Source organism: Sus scrofa, chromosome 6 (assembly GCF_000003025.6).
Source record: "Sus scrofa isolate TJ Tabasco breed Duroc chromosome 6, Sscrofa11.1, whole genome shotgun sequence".
NCBI classification, from domain to species: Eukaryota; Metazoa; Chordata; class Mammalia; order Artiodactyla; family Suidae; genus Sus; species Sus scrofa.
This window is the reverse complement of record NC_010448.4, coordinates 44,631,571-44,644,551: the sequence shown is the minus strand read 5'-3', so window position 1 is coordinate 44,644,551 and position 12,981 is coordinate 44,631,571.

The following is a 12,981-nucleotide window of genomic DNA, read 5'->3' as shown; positions in this document are numbered from 1 at the left end:
AGCTCCTGGCAGATGTTTAGGCCCTGAGTGGGCCAGCCTGGGGTGTGGGAGCCAGAGGCACCCGGATGCATGAGAAGGGGTCTGGCTGAGCTGGGGCCTCACTGTTCCAGGCAGGGGCTGAGAGCCCGGGCTGGGACACTGGAGGTGTGGTCCCAGCGCTGTTCCAGGATCCGACCTCCAGGGACACCCATGGGCAGAGGAGGTGCCTCCTGATGCTCTGTGGAGCTGCTCCCTGTGGCCTCGGAATTCAGCACCTACGGGAGAAGAGGGAGAGCTGGCAGGTCCTGCCGCTTTGCAGGGGTGGGGGGGTGGCTGTGGGCATGTCGCTATCTGCCTGACTTCCAGAAGTCACATGAGGTGCCACCCAGGGCAGCCTAGGTATAGATACCCCTTGAGATCTGCCTTCTGTGCTGCTCTGACGTCATCACCCACCAAGACAAGCCGGAAAGTTTGATTTTTATGATGAAATCTCCAGATTTTTTCTTTCTTTTTCTTTTTTGGCTGCCCCAAGGCCTATGGAATTCCAAGGCCAGGGATCAGATCTGAGCGCAGTTGTGATCTAAGCCACAGCTGAGGCAACACCAGATCCTTAAGCCACTGGACGGGCCGGGGATCAAACCTGCCTCCCAGGGCTACAGAGACACCGTCCATCCCGTTGCACCATAGCCGGAACTCCAAACTTTTTAATTTTTACTATTACTATATATATATATATATATATATATATATATTTTTTTTTTTTTTTTTTTTTTTTTTTTTGTCTTTTGTCTTTTTAGAGCTGAACCTGCGGCATGTGGAGGTTCCCAGGCTAGGGGTCAGATCAGAGTTGCAGCTGCCGGCCTACATCACAGCCACAGCAACGCCGGATCTTTAACCCACTGAGCAAGGCCAGGGATCAAACCCATCACCTCGTGGTTACTAGTTGGGTTGGTTAACCACTGAGCCACGACGGGAACTCAAATTTTTACTATTGCTATGAATCAACAGCTAAACCCATGGTGTATGGAAGTTCCTAGTCCAGGGGTGGCACGGAAGCTGTGGCAATACCGATCCTTTAAGCCACCTCGCCTTGGGCTGGGGATTGAACTCACCCCTCCTCAGCCACCTGAGCTGCTGCAGTCGGATTCTTAACCACTGCACCATCGCAGAAGCTTGAAATCTCCTGATTTTGAAATGTTGGTAACTGACTTTTCCTTTCCCTAACACTTTGGGGACCAAATGAAATGTGTCCAAAGTTGGATCAGGCCCTGGGGCCACCAGGGTAAGTCCCCACCTTAGGGACCAGGCAAGCTTCAGTCAGGCGCAGGACTCCACCTCCACCTCCCCAGTGTCACTCTGCTCCAGGCACCTCGACCTCCCCCTATTCATGGAACACTCCAGGCGAGTTTCTGCCTCAGGGCCTTTGCAACAGCTGTTCCCTCTGTCTGGGATTCTGTTCCCACACGTCAGCATGTCATTCTTTTACCATCTTTAAGTCCTGGCTCAAACCCTGCTTTCTCACCTGACCTTCCCTGACCACTGTATTTAAAAGCACATCCACCCTCTCCCTTTCTAGTCCATTCTGACTTATCTACCTTCAAAGCATATTCTAGGAAACTTATCTTTGCTTTTTTGATTATCTGCCTCCCCTGCTGACATGTCAGCTCCTCCCCTAAATTTTCCTCCCCTGAATTATGTAGAGAACAAGACCTGGCAGGCAGTGCTGCTCTAAGTATTTCTTTTTTATTTTTTCAAGGTTTTGGGGGGTTTTTTTGCTTTTTTTTTTTAGGGCCACACCCGCGGCATATGGAGGCCCAATCGGAGCTACAGCTGCTGGCCTATGCCACAGCCACAGCCACGTCTATGACCTACACCTCAGCTCCCAGCAATGCCAGATCCTTAATCCACTGAGCAAGGCCAGTGATTGAACCCATGTCCTCATGGATACTAGTTGGGTTCATTACAGCTGAGCCACAACTTCTCTTTTTTTTTTTTTTTTTTGGTTGCACCCATGGCATTCAGAAATTCTGGGACCTGGGATCGAACCTGTGCCATAGCAGTGACAACACTGGCTCCTTAACCCACTGAACTACCAGGGAACTCCTAAGTATTTCTTAAGTAATAAGAGAAAAGTGCTTTTTTTTTTTTTTTTTTCCTGTCCTTTTAGGGCTGCACCCATAGCATATGGAGTTTTCCAGGCTAGGGGTCTAATCAGAGCTCTAGCCACCAGCCTACGCCACAGCCACAGCAACACTGGATCTGAGCCACATTCCCGACCTACACCACAGCTCATGGCAATGCCAGGTCCTTAACCCACAGAGTGAGGCCAGGAATTGAACCCGAACCCTCATGGTTCCCAGTCGGATTTGTTTCCTCTGTGCCATGATGGGAACTCCAAGAAAAGTGTTTTTATCCCTCCTCTCACCATCCCAGAGGCGTTGCCAGGTGAGGCAGGGTAGTGAGGGGAGAGCTGCTGATGGGGGCAGGTGGGCAGGGGGACCACATTTGCTGAGTTTGCTCATCACTGGGGGCGGGGGCTTGGGCTGATGGCCAGGGCTCCTGAGTGTGAGTAGGAATTACAGAGACACAGGAGAGGTACTGGGGCTTTGAGCGAGGAGCCCTGCAGCCTCCGTCTCAGTCCCTGAGACAAGGATCTCAAACTGGCCGCCCCAGGGCCAACCCAACTGTGGTTCATGTTTCCTTTCGTTTCAAAGAGTGTTGCAAAAATTCATAATGGCCAACATTTAAACATCAGGATATTTCAACATAACAAGCTGCATTTTCAGCTTCTTGCGGAAGATCAGGCCTAACTGGGCCACAGTCTCCCTTGGCATGGGTCGTTGGCGAGGCAGGGCCTTGTTCTTGGGGTCATGCAGGCCCATCTTCCTCTGGTTGGAAGCTTCGTGCGAGGGGGGAGGAAGAGGGAGACCCACAGTTGCTCTGGCCCCAGGCCTGCTTCCTGTCACCAGCACAGACCCTGGACACAGGCATCCTGGGGGGGGTATCCTGGGGTGCGTGGGGGTGTGGTTCATGCAGGAAAGGTCCCCAGGACCGTCCTCCAGCGTGGGCTAGTGATCGGGGTAAAGGTACGATTACAGAAAAGCTTGGTCATATTTTGTGACTCCCTCCCTGAAAGGCTTGGACAGGCAACATCAGAAAAAACCAAGCCTTGTGAAAGGCCCGCGCATAGAGGGACAGGGCAAGCATCTGAGACGCAAGAACTCCGAAAAAAATTATAACTATAGGTAAAGATAGAGGTAAAGCAGATGAAGCAAAATACTACAAATTGGTGAATCACCCAGAAGGGTGTTTGGGTTCATTGTACTGTTTATGTAACTTTTCTGTGGTTAAAAAAAAAAAAAAAAAAAAATTTCAGGAGTTCTCACTGTGGCTCAGCAGATTAAGAACCCGATTAGCGTCCATGAGGACTCAGGTTGGCTCCCTGGCCCCTCTCGGTGGGTTAAGAATCTGGTGTTGCTGTGGCTGTGGTGTAGGTAGGTGGCTATGGCTCTGATTGGCCCCTAGCCTGGGAATCTCCATATGCTGCAGGTGCAGGCCTAAAAAGACAAGAAAAAGAAAGATGGGGAAGGAATTCTCTTGTGGCACAGTGAGCTAAGGATCTGGTGTTGTCACTGCAGCAGCTCAGTCTGCTGCTGGAGCATGGATTTGATCCCTAGCCCAGGAACTTCCACATGCTGCAGCATGGCCAAAAAAAAAAAAAAAGTGGGAAATATCAATAAAAATTATAAAGTTTACACAAAATAAGAAAACACAAGGTTAAACACAAGGTTTAAAAAAAAAAACAGCAAAAGAATGGAGGGAAAAATAAATTCAGAACTGGATTACCTAAACATTAATTAAACAGAATATTTTTCTTTTTAGAACCACACCCACGGCATATGGAAGTTCCCAGGCTAGGGATCAAATCAGTGCTGCAGCCGCCAGCCTACACCACAGCCACAGCAATGCAGGATCCAAGCCACGTCTTCGACCTACGCCACAGCCACAGCAACTCGGGATCCGGAAAGGCTCAGCGGAAAGGAATCTGACTAGCATCCATGAGGATTCAGGTTCGATCTTTGGCTTCGCTCAGTGGGTTAAGGATCTGGCATTGCCGTGAGCTGTAGTGTAGGTCACAGACATGGCTCGGATCTGACATTGCTGTGGCTGTGGCATAGGCTAGTGCTACAGCTCCAATTTGTAGCCAAGGGAGATTGTGGCCACAGCTCACAACCCTGATCCACTGAGCAAGGCCAGGAATCGAACCCACATCCTCATGGATACCAGTCGGGTTCGTTTCTGGGGCACCACAACCAGGACGCCTATGTAGAATTTTTTAATTGGACTTTGGATATCATGTATATAATAATCTATTATTTAGTATTGTTGTATGTGTAGATACAATTATTAATATATTATTAATGGTCTAATTATTGAATATTTATTGTATGTGTAGATATTTAAATATTTTCACCTTTTAGATAAAAGCCTGTGTTCTTTTTTTGCCCTCCCATGTGTCTTTCTTCTCTTCTCTCAGATCAGTTGCCAGTGCCTGACCCCTTGGTCCCCGCTCTGCCCCTCCCTAGGGTGGCACGGTGATGCCTGGGGACAGGGGGAGGGTCCCTGAGCTCCGAGGCTGAAGCTAGGGCTGGCAAGTTCCTGCTTGGCTGCAGGGGCAGGGACATGAGTCTGCAGTTCTCAGAGCTTGGCTGGCACCCGTGGCCGTGGGGAGGCACTGACCCAGCAGAGCAGCCTGCTGGCAGCCACGGCCCCTGAGATCTCAGCCTTCCCATCCCCCTTCTGCCTGCACCCTGGCATCCAGGAAGATGGTGCTGAGAGCCAACTCCACCCCCTGTACATCCCTGAGTCATTTCTCTGCTATTGCGAACTGCCTCTCTCTATTGTCAGCTAATAAGCCTGCAGTGTGCACGGCGGCAGGACTTAACCTGCTGGGCAGGCATGATTCTCCCCGTGGAGGAAACTGGCACAGAGGGGCTTGGTCACTTATTTCAGGGTCAAAGTTGGGATGCCAAAGCAGCTCGTCTGTCTCCACACCCCAGGCACTGGGGGCGGGGCGCGTTGGCAATACGGGTGAGAAAAAGACACAGGAACCCCATAACATGAGGGTCCCAAGAACAAATGGAAGGTTAGAAGAGGGAATTAGACACCAGAGAAGATTTCCAGAACCAACCATTCCTCCGCCGCCGCCCTCACCCCCGCCCCTGCCTTGGCCCAGCCTCCATCCTCTCCCTCCTGGACCATGGCACAGCCTCCTTCCTGGTCGCCCTGCCCCTGTCCCACCCCCCAGAGTCTGCTCCCCACACACAGCCCAAGGGAGCCTGTGAACCTGGGTCAGATCAGAGCCCTCCTGGCTCAGAACCCTCCTCTGCTTTTCCCCTTACTCCTGGTAAAAGCCAAGATTCTCACCAGGATACACAACCAGTAAGTCAGTCCTCTCTCTGGTCCCCCATCCCTTCTCTGAGCTTCTCATCCCCTCGCCCTCAACCCCTTGCACGGACTTCCAGCCACACTGATCTCCCTGATGCTTCTCCAACCCCCAGCCCCAGGACCTTTGCACTTGCCATTCCCTCTACTACAAACTCTTCTCACAGGTCACGTGGACCCCTCCCTCACCTCCTTTCTTCAGGGTTTTGCTCAGACATCACCTTCTTGATGCATCTTACCTTGACAGCTTGATTTAAAGCCACATCTTCCATCTGGAAACCACTTTGCCCCACCTTCTCTATTTTTTTTCTGTAGCACTAGCATATATCACCTCCCGACATACTTACATTATATTTTTCCTCCCTCCCTCGTGTCCCATTGTGTCAGCTCTGAGAGGGAGGGACCTTCCTTGCCTCTTCCATTCCCTCTGTGTCCCAGCACTGAGCACCAGGTCTGGCACATAGTAGATGCTCAGGAAATATGTGCTGAGCAAATGAATGAAAACCAATCATAAGAGTTACTCTACCCAGATGCCACAACTTATGAATCAGGTACCCCTCTTGCCTTAAGGAGATCACACTTTGGGGGCACACAGGTAACGAAGGAACTCAGAGCCACAAAGCCTGGGTTCAAATTCTGGCTCCACCTTCTTCTCACTCTGTGACCTCAGGCAAGCAACTCTTCCTTCTGGGCCTCAGTTTCCCCATCTCAACAATGGGGATAAGAATAGCACTCACCCTGCAGGGCTGCCCTTTGGATTCAATGGGGTTGTTGTGTGGGAGGCTGACAGCATGACTAATCCTGAAAGCTGGTTCCCTTCCTGGAAGGGGGTGGGGTGGGAGGGGCACGACTGTGTTTTCCAACAGCCAACAATGGAACTCTTGTAGGCAGGGGCCCTCGGGCATGGAAAACACAGCCACCCCTGTGGGTTTCAGACAAAAGTCTCAGGTCTCAGAAGGGAGGTTTTCCAGGGCATTTACATTCTTTGAAGATTGTTGCAACGAGAAATACAGGTTTGAGGATGTCAGCCCACTGGAGTGGGCCCCCTTTTTATCCGTCTCCCTACAGTGAGCAGCTGTGAGGGTTGGAGGGATCTTTCCTACACACAGCTCCTGAGGCTGGGACTAGATAGGGCCTAAGACAATTCTCTGGGTCACAAGGATTGGTTCTGTGGGGTCCCATGGAAGGGAAGCACAGAAAGTTTTTTTAGTTAATTGAAGGAAGAAAAGATTTGGACAGTGGAGAAAGGACTTTTGAGGCCTGGAAGTTGCAGTCATTTCATGACCACAAGAAAAGCCAGCCTGAGGACAAAACGAATGCTATAGAGGACTACAGACCAAGAGAAATTCTGATCCACAGAGTCTGCACCCTGATCAAGCCATGCCTGACCTCCCTCTGGAATTTTCAGCTATACAATCTAAAATTTTGACTTGTTTATGTTAGAGTTTGGTTTTGTTTTTGGCTACCCCAAGGCATATGGGATTCCTAGGCCATGACTCAGATCTGAGCCACAACTGCGACCCAGGCTGCAGATTTGGCAATGCCAGATCCCCACCATGGGGCAAGGCCGGGGATCAAACCCATGTCTCAGTGCTCCAAGACACTGCTGATCCCATTGCACCACAGTGGGAACTCCTATTTGTGTTAGTTTTCCTGTTTTTTGTGAATAAAAACAAACAAACTGATCTGAAAAATTCTGCAGACGCAGAATCACTGTACCTTCCTTAGGATATGTTACAAGATTTTTGCTTAGAGCCAGAGCATTCCTTTTAGCTTCAGCCAGTTCAAGCACCTCCAGGGGCCAATGAGTCTTACCTTGGCCAGGTCAATGCATGTCTCTATAAAAGAATCTGGGCCTCGTTCACTTGCATAGACATCTTTGAAATGGACCTGTGCTCTTTCCCAACTTTCGTTCTGGAAAAACAGCATCAGCCAAAGGAGGCAGAAGAAAGGACTTCTGAGATGAGGGAGGCGGTGGGTGCCATTTGACAGCGGGTGCCGTCAAAGCCACTGACGGCCAAGCAGGACACAGACAGAGGATTGACCGCTGGATGGGGGACCTCAAGAATGTGACATGAACTTGAAAGGAGACAAAATGGCTCAGTGGTTAAGGAATCCAACTAGGAACCATGAGGTTGCAGGTTCGATCCCTGACCTTGCTCAGTGGGTTAAGGATCCGGCGTTGCCATGAGCTGTGGTGTAGGTCACAGACGCGGCTAGGATTCCGTGCTGCTGTGGCTGTGGTGTAGGCCAACAGCTGTAGCTCCAATTTGACCCCTAGCCTGGGAACCTCCATATGCCGCAGGTGTGGCCCTAGAAAATACAAAAAAAAAAAAAAAAAAAAGCCTGTTGGGAGATCATTCAGGAGACTGGAGAGCGAGGGCCTGGAGGCAGTGAGAGACAACCCTGGTGGGTATTGGCTGTAAAGGGCATTTAAGAAGATGGGCAAGGGCAGGAGGGCGGGGAGCTTTCTTAGGACGGGGCAAATCGGAGCCTCTGGATTCAGGTGAGAAGGATCCAGTAAAAAGGTGTGGACTCAGATCAGGGGGTCCCAAACTCAAGTGTGCATCAGAATCCCCAAGAGGCTGGTTAAAACAGACTGCTGGATCCCACCCCGAGTGGTGATGGGGGTGCCACCCAAGAATTTCCCTTTTTTTTTTTTGTAAGGGCCGCACACATGGCATACAGAGGTTCCCAGGTTGAATCGGAGCTACAGCTGCCGGCCTACACCACTGACCTACCCCACAGCCACAGCCACAGCCACGCGGGATCTGAGCCATGCCTGTGACCTACACCAGAGCTCACAGCAACGCCGCCAGGGATGGAACCCTCAACCTCAGGGTTCCTTGTCAGATTTGTTTCCACTGTGGAGCTACTGGCAGCTCCAGAATTTCCATTTCAAAGGAGTTCCCAGGCGGTGCTGTGGCGGCAGGTCCGGGTCCCCTTTGAGAACCACCGATGCAGGAGAGGGAGCAGGAAGGGGGGCCGCATTCGGGAGGAGTCACAGGCGGGGCTCAGTTGGGAGCACAGACTCTCCTCTATCCCCGCTGCCTTCCAGGCAGCGGGGCCCAGCGGCAGGGAGGGCTGGGGAGGGAGGCCTCACAGAGCATTTCTGCCCGTCTTTCCCTGTGAAATGAGAATCATCACCTCCGAGAGAGGTGATTTGTTCTGAGCAGGGAGAGGAAACCGGAACTGGTCATCGTCCAGGAGAGGGGACCGGTGGAGGTACCAGGGGGCTGGCAAGATGCCTCTTCAAGTTCATGATCCCAGGCCTGAAGGTGGCCCTGGGGTGTTCAGCTGCCCAGGGGTGGGTGCAAGAGGCGAGGGGACGGGGTTCCTGTCGTGGCTCAGCGGTTAAGGAACCCAGCAAGGATCCATAAGGATGAGGGTTGGATCCCTGGCCTTGCTCAGTGCGTTAAGGACCTGGCATTGCCATGAGCTGTGGTGTATGTAGGTTGCAGATGCGCTTGGACCCCAAGTTGCTGTGGCTGTAGTGTAGGCCAGCAGCTGCAGCACCGTTTCTACCCCTAGCCTGGGAACCTCCATATGCCATGGGTGCAGCCCTAAAAAGAAAAAAAAAAAAAAAAAAAAAAAAAAAAAAGAGGAGGCCCTGGGAGACTCCATCTCTCCTGTGACTATCCGCCTGCCCCAGGTGAGCCCATCGAGCCATTTACCCTCTGCCTACCACATATCCACCTGTCCGTCTGTCCCCCTGACTTCTGTCTCATCAGCTCTTCTGTTCGTTCTTTTTGTTTTTCCATCAGCCTGACACTCTGTCCATCGACCTGTCTATGCACCTAACCATTCTATCCTCCTCTTCGTCTGTCTGTCCATCTGCCTCATGGTCTCCTCTTGTCTGTCTCTCAGTCTGCTTGTCCATACGCCCTTTGATTCTCTGCCCCCCAGTCTCTTTGACAGCCTCGGGGACTGCCAGTTCATCGGACTGTTCCTGTCACTCTTGGGGAGCCCCACCCCTGCTCTACCCTCTAGCCCAGCCCCAGCCTCACGTGCCAGCATGAGTCCTGTTGGGCCTTCGGACCTCAGCACCACGTCCTGGCCGTGGACCACCAGACACACAAGGATCTCTGGCTTTGGGGCTCCCTGACCCGGCTCCACCTCCACGCAGATGCCAGGGAGCAGGGCCAGGACAAAACAGCCAGGCTGGAGCCGCAGCTGCTATGCAGAGTATGTGCAGATGGCCCTGGCGCCCGGGTGGCAGCCTGGGGTGATGAGCAGGCACACGCTGCCACCCCACCCAGCAGCCCTTCAGCCAGAAGTGCACCCGGCCTTGATGCCCACAGTGGCCCCGGCGGCTACAGGCACTGCTCCTCCAGAAAGAGGCACCAAGGGCTGGGAAGAGAGTGGAGCTGGGGCCTGGAATCCCGGTCCTGAGAGAGGAGGGACCAACAGTCTTGTCTCCTAGGTCTGAGGATGGAATGAGCTGGAGAACCGGACCTCTGGATCCCAAAGGAGGAGGAGGCTGGGGCCTCAGGCTCCCAGTCCCCGTGGGCTTGGGTCTGGGGTAGGGGCCCACTGCCTCACCACTGTGGGCACAGTCATTAGGAACCGCAAAAGCATGGGTGTGGAAGGCCCAGACCCCTGGGACGTTGCTGGTGTCTGCCGCGCGCAGGATGTCGGGGGTCCTGGAGCCATGGTGAAGTGGTCCCTCTGCTGGCCGCTGTTGAAGCCCATCTAGGGTGTGAGTCAGGGCAGGTCAACCAGGCATCTTCTCACCTCCCTGAGGACCCGGCAGCCTCTGCTCTTTCCCCACCCTCCTGGGCCATAACACACCCGCCAGGCCACTGTGGGAGCTCTGTCAGCAGCAGATCCTCAGAGACACCATCATTCTCTGGAGGGAGGGCCCCTTCCCCAGGGGTACAGGAGAGAGGCTAGGGACACCAAGACCACCGAGGCCCCTCCAGCCCCACCAGGGCAGGGCCGTGTCCCCTCAGACCCCTATGGCCCTCCCAGCCTCCCCCCAGTCCTGTCCCCTCATCAGGTTGGGGGGGGGGCACACGTCCAGCCTCACCTTTGAGCTCCTCACTCCAGGGCACTTGTTTCTGTAGGACTAGGCGAGGGGGTTTTCTGCTAAGGGTTAGGGTCTACCCACCACAGCTGACCCTTTTCTGGAACCCCCGACCCCACACACCCACCAGCAGTACCAGAGAAGCCCCATCTTGGCCCCATGGACTGGCTGCTGCCCTGGCTTCTACCTGGAGCGGTTCGTGGATCCAGGGGGCCTAGGAAGCACCCAGGGGTCTTGGGCCAGGCCTGCAGGTGGGGGATGGGAGGGCAAGAGGAAACAGATGGCCTCTAGGATGGCTTTCCCAGTGGGCACAGTTATCACAGGCAGCCAGGGCCCAAGAGGAGCCTGAGCATGAGTCAGGGTCCCCAGGTGGATTAATCCATGCGGATGGACTGAGCGCCACTGCAGCTGGAGAGCTGATGGCACAGAGCGCTTCTCTTCCAGGACCCAAACTCCTCATGGGGAGTTTCCAGTTCTCTCCCCAGCAGGTTAAAGATGCACTCACAGGCACCCGGGACCTCAGTGAGCATGCACGGAGGGGGCTGTGGAGATGGCACCTGGGAAGCTGAAGGGACACGGAGGGATGTCTGCAAAGAATGAAGGCAGGGTGTGTGGGAGAGACTCAGAGCTGGGCATTTGGGAACCTGACTGGGGGACATACCGGCAGGAGAGCTTCCCCTGGAAAGACGAATGAGGGACAGGTGAAGGGGGCTCAGACTGCAGAACCACCCTGGCAGAGGAGGTGCAGAAGTAGGCAGTGGGGACTCCATCTTCAAAGTGGGGGTCCCCACGTCACCACTCTGTCTCCCCAAACCCAAGCTATCCCTTCACATGTTAAACCCAGGTGGAACAGAGGGGCCCCTGGCCAGGCCAATTTGCAGGCTCCTTCCCACCCCAGAAGAAGTGAAGCTGACCCTCAGCTTCCTCTCACTCTGAGCAATCCTTGGGTAAGAGCTCCCATCGTCATCCCCAGGAGGCCCCAAGAACCCAGAGACACAGCCTTCCCTGGGGGTCCAGGGAACCCCAGGGGGGCAGCCTGGTCCTCTGAGAGAGTGGTCGCCAGAGAGGGAGCAGACCGCTCAGTCCCCTCTCCTGTGATGTCCCAGTCACCATCCCAGTCCCAGCTTCGCCCCCTCAGAAGTGCCACCTTGAGCAGGTTCACAGCCCTCCTGGCTCATATGAGGATTAAACCCAGAGAGTGGCACGTGGGCTGCCAACGAGGGAATTCCAGGACCACGACGGAGGGCAGTGAAGAAGCATTCATTATTATTTTGCTAGTATTTGGTTATCTAATATGTTTTAGTGTATTGGAAAAAGTATGCCACTGCCACGTGAAGCCTACACTTTCATAAAGAGTGTTGCTCAAGGCTTGGAGTTCCTGTTGTGGTGCAGCAGAAACAAATCCAACTAGTAACCATGAGGATGCAGGTTCGATCCCCAGCCTTGCTCAGTGGGTCATGGATCTGGCGTTGCCATGAGCTATGGTGTAGGCTGACACCTGTAGCTCTGATTCCACCCCTAGCCTGGGAAATTTCCTATGCTGTGGATGTGGCCCCCAAAGCAAAAATAAATAAATAAATAAATAAATAAATAAATAAGAAGACCACATTCAGAAACATCTGAATTGGGGCAAATTCCAAAGTAACACACATAAAACTCCCAACAGTGCCTGGCACATAGTAAGTGCTCAAAAAATCTTCACGGGGAGTTTCCATTGTGGCTCAGGGGTAATGAACCCGACTCGTATCCATGAGGACATAGATCCGATCCCTGGCCCCGCTCAGTGGGATATAATCTGGCGTTGCTGTGGCTGTGGTGCAGGCCAGCAGCTGCAGCTCTGATTTGACCCCTAGCCTGGGAACCTGGGAACTTACATATGCTGCAAGTGTAGCCCTAAAAAGCAAAGAAACAAAACAAAAAACAACTTGATAAATATATCTATTATTATTATCTAGAGGTATAGCAAAGGGGCACTCTAGCCAAATGCTTGTATGCCGAAAGCTGAACATCATCATCATAAAATGAATTTCTGAGATATAAAAAAAAAGATCTGAAAATGTGTTAAAAATGTATCACTGTTACAATTTTATTACCCACAATTGCCAGGGGCAAATCTCCCAAGTTGAACACTTTAGCGAGGGACAATTTCCAGAGTTCTTCTACGATCAATAAGTTCCGGCGGCAGCTCTAAAACACAGTCCTCAGTGTTTTCACGAGCCTCCCACCGTGAGGTGAGGCTCTGTCTCTGCCTCCTCTCCTTGAGGCTGAGCAATTTGGTGACGGCTTCGACCAGAGAACAGAAAAGAAAGGAGGCTGCTGTGTAAGAGGAAGCATTCGCTGGAATACTCCCTCGGAGCCCTCGGCCACAGAGAAGCCTGCGTGTCCTGAGGCGGCCATGCTGGGAGGAAGCCCAAGCCACTCCCGGCTGAGCCCTGCTTCAGAGCCGGTCCAGTCCAGACACCGGACCGTGAGGAAAGCAGCCCCTGTTCACCACATCACTCCCTACTCCAGAGCTTTTAGCTAAGGACCTG